The sequence below is a fragment of the Palaemon carinicauda genome, chromosome 19, assembly GCF_036898095.1.
Source record: "Palaemon carinicauda isolate YSFRI2023 chromosome 19, ASM3689809v2, whole genome shotgun sequence".
NCBI classification, from domain to species: domain Eukaryota; kingdom Metazoa; phylum Arthropoda; class Malacostraca; order Decapoda; family Palaemonidae; genus Palaemon; species Palaemon carinicauda.
In genome coordinates, this window is record NC_090743.1 from 100,953,853 (window position 1) to 100,961,352 (window position 7,500).

The 7,500-nt window shown below is 32.0% G+C and overlaps 1 protein-coding gene across 1 annotated transcript in view; it reads right to left on the minus strand.

Moving 5' to 3' along the window:
* The window catches only part of LOC137658707 (putative polypeptide N-acetylgalactosaminyltransferase 9), a 258,420-nt gene that overhangs the window by 250,732 nt on the left and 188 nt on the right, over window positions 1–7,500 (minus strand). The window contains 1 exon segment of the mRNA XM_068393703.1: window positions 7,130–7,500. This exon segment is cut by the window's right edge and continues 188 nt beyond it. The gene's annotated coding sequence lies outside the window, so the exon portion shown is untranslated.

Here is a 7,500-nt window from a genome sequence, read left to right on the forward strand (position 1 = left end):
AATTTCCCTTTTCATTCCCGAATTCCAGTTCCCAATCGTCGAGTTCTAACCGCATCCCTTTGGCACGCCTGCAGCTGCTAATGTTATTATTACCTCAATTTTAGAGGAGATATAAGAGAAAGAGTCGATTGGATTATGCCTTGTTTGCGTTTGCCGAACGTCGACCTACCAACCTGACACCCCCCCCCCGCCCCTCAACTCCCAACCCCCAACTCGCTTCTCCCCTTCTCTCATCATTTTTGCGATCTCTGTATTCGTTTTCATTTGATTTCACGCCGTTGGCTGGTTCCTACTCTCGTCGTCTATGTCCTTGTTTTGCTGGGTCTTGTTGCCGTTGTCTTTGTTTTGCTAGATTTAGTTATCCTTGTTGTTCTGGTTATTATTTCTTTTACGTGTTGTTCTTGTTTCGTTCTGATAGTTGATCCGAATGCCCTTTACTACCACAGGCTTCAAGGGAGCGACAACTCTTCCTTTGAAAGTGGGAAGAGTACTATTTACTAGTGTACCTGACCCGTCAAAAATGATGGCTAAATATTTAAATAGATATGCAAACATACACACGCAACCTTCACCACCCCATGTCACCAATGTCTGACCACTTCCTCTCCTTCTTACCCGAGGGACGCCCTACACGAGGGACGGGGAGAGCTGAGCTGAGCTTGACGATGATATATATATATATATATATATATATATATATATATATATATATATATATATATATATATATATATATATACCTGTGTATATATATATATATATATATATATATATATATATATTATGTATATATATATAAATATACATATATATAGGTATATATGTAAGTGTGTATATATGTATATATATATATATATATACTATATATATATATATATATATATATACATATCTATATATATATCTATATATATATCTATATTTATAAATATATATATATATATACATATATATGTATATATACATATATATACACATATATATACATATATAATATGTATATCTGTATGTATAATATAAATATACATATATATAGGTTATATATGTAAGTGTGTGTATGTATGTATGTGTGTATATATATATATATATATATATATATATATATATATATATATATATATATATATATATATATAAACAGAAACTTGCTCTTTATCATATAGAGGAGATTAAAAAACCAATTCGACGGCAAACACCACCATACTTACAACACGTATAGCCAAAGTGCCATGACCTATGATTAAAGTGAAAAGAGACTCAGCATGTTCCAGGAAATATGGACGTAACAGACCAGCCTCTTGAAAAAAAGAAGAGAATATATGATTACATACTGTATAAATCAAACACACCAATACGAATGAAAGAGAACCGATATCCCGCCTCCTGAAATAGAGAAGAGTATATAAAACAGCATGGCAGGATATTTGGTGATCTGAATGATAATGAATAAGGGAGGGTGAAATTCAACGTTGCAAATTAAAAGGAGACACACAAGGGTCGAGGTCCATTCTTTTGGGAGTTGATGGAAAACTGAATATCAATTGAAGGTTGGGGAAGGGGAGCGTGTAAGGTAAGGAAGGGGGTGAAGGGGGATGGGAGGTGGGGTGGCATTGCAGGGGGGGGGGAGAAGTGACTGTGAATTTGGGCCATTGGGTGAATGACGTAAGTGTAATATCTGTCTACCACAAGTTAAAACTCTTTGAACATTATGCATGTGTGTATATAAACAGTGTATATATATTATATATATATATATATATATATATATATATATATATATATATATATATATATATATATACACACACAAAGTACCCTTTCTGAGTGGGAATACCTAAATGTGGTGAAATGGTGTGCGTATCGCCATTATCAGGGACACCCATACTAGGTTGGTTTGCTGTGGACTATGAGACCAACATCTCCCACGATCAGCAACCTACAGTTTCTGAGCTCTGTGATGACACTGGGAAATGTCCAGACACGAATCATGACTAGACTGAGGTCTTTGTGCTTCAGTGGACTAGAAAACGGCTGCATTTGTTGTCTGTTTTTGTAGTGTGGATATATATATATATATTATATATATATATATATATATATATATATATATATATATATATATATATATATTGTGTGTGTGTAAATTATATATATACATATATATATGTGTATATATGCATATATATATTTATATATATATATATATATATATATATATATATATATATATATATATATATATATATATATATATATATATATATATATATACGCTTATGTGTGTGTTAATTTGAAATAATTAGCCAGCAACAGGGAATTTTGCTAATTCAATGTCGGATAGGCCCCTCCTTATGCAATAAACTAAGTCACAATCTAATTAATAAAGTTCATCTCTTCGTTATTTGCATATTGCCGGAGATTGCAAATTATTGATCGTATTATAAGGGGACTCTTCAAAAATCGTGATTAAAACCAAAATAGCGTATTCGGTTTTCATAAACATACAAATTAATTGGTTGAATGATAATAGTTAGGTTTCACGTAAGTTTAATAACTTAATTATTACTAACATTCTGAATATCATAGTCCTTCTTCCTTGCTAAAAAAAGCTTACATAGAATAAGATAACACAATCAGAGAGAGAGAGAGAGAGGAGAGAGAGAGAGAGATGAGAGAGAGAGAGAGAGAGAGAGAGAGAGAGAGAGAGAGAGAATTTCCAAATGAGTAAATTAATCACAGACATCGCATCCCACCAGACACACTTTACACGGGTTTTCGGTTCAACCTTTACTAAGAGCACACCCTCCTACAGCATCCGGTAGGCCTGATTCAAAGTACAGTGGTCCAATTTCGAAACCTCTTCTCCGTTTATTCATAATTAAGCAACAGAAATGAATCTACGTCCGAGATATAATCATTCTCTCTCTCTCTCTCTCTCTCTCTCTCTCTCTCTCTCTCTCTCTCTCTCTCTCATCATAAAATATCCTGAGTGTTAACTTATTTTTCTCAGTAATAACATTAATGGACGTAACACGAGGAATTATCCATAAAACACAAACAGGTTTAGTAAGCGCTTCTGGAAAAGTTTTGATTATTACAGAACTTTAGGCTTGGCCAAGTTATAATCACACAAATTAAGGAGGGAATTAATCTCTCTCTCTCTCTCTCTCTCTCTCTCTCTCTCTCTCTCTCTCTCTCTCTCTCTCTCTCTCTCTCTGTATATAATATATATATATATATATATATATATATATATATATATATATATATATATATATATATATATATAAGAAAACTCTTCTAATTTTTAGGGTAATTCATGATGAAGTTCAAAGGGCTTAAGTTCACAACAAACTCTGTCTTACAGTGGCGACCACCCATCAAAGCACTGACCTGACCAAAATCTGTTTAATATACTGATGAAAGGCCACCAGGACTAAGATGAAAACACAAACATCCACACACATACATTATGTATATATATATATATATATATATTATATATATATATATATATATATATATATATTATATATATATATATATATATATATATATATATATATTATATATATATATATATATATATATATATATAAACACATGTCACAACACACGTTATTTTCATAATTTTAAACATATAACCACTATCTCTTTTTGTGACGAGCATTTTCTCTGGACAAAATTAGAACCTATGCTACAGAGTTGAAGCAATTGTCATGCAAACTGTTAAAACCACTCTCTCTCTCTCTCTCTCTCCTCTTCTCTCTCTCTCTCTCTCCTCTCTCTCTCTCTCTCTCTCCCTCCCTCTCTCTCTCTCTCTGTATATATATATATATATATATATATATATATATATATATATATATATATATATTATATATATATTATATATATATATATACACACACATATATATATATATATATATTATATATATATATATATATATATATATATATATATATATATATATATATATATATAACACACACACACAATCATCCACTTGCTGTATAAATTTGAAATTAACCCCTCCCCAAAATACAAACAGATGCAAGCAATAAGTTGAGTATCAGCTCCCATCCACGATACAACCGGCCCAAAACGGTGCACTGAAATCTGCTTCACGATTCAAAACTGCAAACAACAATTTTAACATAGAAATAAATGCAATGGAACAAACACAATTTAAAAGCAACATCTGGCGTTTGTAAAATGCGTATCAGCATTATGTATTGTTTAAAACAGTTTTATTCGTAGTGCTTAAAATAATTCCATACTTGGTACATGACGCTACAGCGTAAATATTGGATGAGGTTAATAAAGCTCAAATATACACGGTATTTGACGTACATTCATTTGAAGGGATCTTCTAGCTATATGTGTATTTAGGATGATTGTTATGCGGAAAAGGTTTAATGTTTTTGAAATTCATCATGAAATAACTTGAAAATTTTAAGAGTATTTTTAATCAACTTATGCAATTTTATCATTTTTTAATTAATAAAAAAAGGTACATTTGCCTCTATTTTGAAGATTAAGTACAAAATATTTTTAAGAGCAAACAAGGATGTTATATGAAAGAATATGCAAATAATTTTCGGTAAACAAAAGTATTGAAATATTGGGAAAAAACATAAAGATCAGTATGTATTCGTGAACGCAAAAATACCCCCATCTCTCTCTCTCTCTCCTCTCTCTCTCTCCTCTCTCTCTCTCTCTCTCTCTCTCTCTCTCTCTCTCTCTGTATATATATATATATATATATATATATATATATATATATATATATATAATATATATATTATATATATATATATATATATATATATATATATATATATATATATATATATATATTACGTGCGTCTGAGTGAATGTGTGCGTGGGTGTGTCTATAATTCGTTTGGGTAGCAGATAAGCGTTCGCCACACGCCCTCTCTTGTTATCATTATCACTAACAACAATCAATTACATTCTTCAATCCCTACACTAATAAAAGGTAATTTCAAACGTCCACTGTGTCTCATCCCATCCATAAATTATGCGTGATGGATATTTGCACCGGCATGTCAAGAAGTATTTGAATACATCACGCTGATTCCTCTCCCCTTCATTGCTCTGCAAAAACTCACTCATTTTAACATGAACAGGTTACTTCCTATGTGTACACAATGAAGACTTCATTGGAGTTAGTACTTCCATCTCATTAGTGATACTGACGAACTCACAAAAAGTATAAATATAAAAAGCCTATCGTATTTATGCCCTATACAAGAGAATGGAACGGCTGTCAGTTTCATGATGATTCCAGGTAGGCTACATCAAAATAATACAGGATTAATGGAAAGCAGACCTGGGCTTAGAGGTATATTGTGATCTTTGGTACAGGTGATAAAAAAAGGATTCAACAAGTATTTTTTTGGTATAGTCATTAACATGGATTATTTTACTCTCCTCTGAACAGCCAATTAAAATATTTAATCCTAGCCAATGGAAAACCCACCTTGGGCAAACCTTGGGAATGAATATCCATTGGAAATTATTTGAATTATATATGCTTCTGCCCAGGACAGGATTCAAATCTCTGAGTTGAAACAATTCTAACAACAGACACTTGTGAGCTATCAAGAGAAACATGAATAGAATAATTTCTAATCTACTATGAACATTCCTGTCGAATTCTGGTATTTAACTTCTACAATCTAAAATTGTCATCTCTGCAAAAATATTTTTCGACTTCATCTACCTGTGACCTTAATATTACCAAAATGACTTAAGGTGTTTGCCATGGGACATTTCTTTCGTACCAGACAAGCATGTCATCATTGAGTTTCTAAAACAATTGTACTTCAATAGTAGGGTCAACAGTTATATCTTCATCTTCCCTGTCTATGACCTTGACATTGTTTACACTGCTTTGTCCAAGGGCCTTAACACACCCATATACACTACTCAACTTCTGTGAAAAATATGTACTTGTTATAACCAAGATTGTGACAGACAGACAGACAGACAAGCAGACATGAGGGTCCATAAATAATCTCCATCACAAAGTATATGACAAAAGGGGTCCCTGACAATGTTATCTTATCATCATCACTGCCAGAGGAAAAACATTCTTTACTGTGTGCTTTTCTTTTTTCCCATGGACCTTCAAGCTTCTCTTGAGGAAAATGGGGAAAATAGAGGAAAAAGAGGATTCTATCAGAGATTCTTCGATGTGGCTAGAAAATGTAAAACGAAAATAAAAACTAAAAAGAAATATAAATGAAAAAGGAAAGAAAAGAAAGGACACACAAAAAAAAAAAAACCAAAGGAATATTTCCATAAGATAGATTAACTATTTTTCTTATTATTACTGCAGTTTAAAAACTGACCCGATTAATATTGAGACGCATTCAGTAGATGCCCCGATAGGTTTTACTTAATCAAATGATTAATTACTAGTAATTTGGCGTTACATTTGCAGGCATCATTGACACCGCTGTCTTTGAACTAATGATCACAATTACAACGAGAAAAAAACTAAAGAGGACAACTACGTGGAATGTGATAAATATTACAGGGGAAAAGTAACGGAAAGAAACCTTTAGTGCTGCTCTCAGTGTTCCACATTAAGGGGACGATAGTAAGAGTTGCCTATAAATTCCATTTAATTCATCCTAAACGAATGCAAATGACATCACAAATGTGTTCGCAGTGTATATACTTTTTATTCCATAATATATCCTATTTTTTTAAATCAAACATATAGGCTACGAATGAAACTAAATTTAACTCTGTAAAAATGACAATACAAACTACTACTCTTAAAATAATTTAACTATTATTGTTTATTACTTCTCGTATAGTTTACTTATTGCCTTATTTCCTTTCTCACTGATATATTTTTCCACGTTAGAGCCCTTGGGCTTATAGCATCCTACTTTAGCAACTAGGGTTGTAGCTTAGCTAGTAGTAATAGAAATAAAAACATCGTTATATCGTGTACTAGGTACATAATTGTGTGGGCTGGATAACCGACATTAGTGTTTCTTTTTTAAGCGTTTCCGGATTATAGTATTCGCCCATATAATAATAATAATAACAATAATAATAATAATAATATGGACAATTTACTCACATATCCATGTTCTGTTCAGTACCAGTCATGAGCAGATTGGACGAAAGCCTGGTCACGCCAAATTCTTCTTTATTTCTTTCATTCATAAGATTGTACTAACTGCACAGACTGAAAAACTCTCACTCTCTTAAACGTGGCCTATAAAAACCGTCTAGAACATTAAGGCCAGCTGCTGTTATCTTAATTTCTGGTCTCACATAAAAAACATTACATACCTTAGCCACGTTGGCAAGCAGATAAAGGCACTAATGAAATCACACACAGATGTATAATGAATATAACATGAAATAATCCAAATTTGCAGTGGGCACTTTAATAATTCAAGAATAATTTCTAAAAAAACATCAAATCCGTTAAAGGGTCATTCCTCA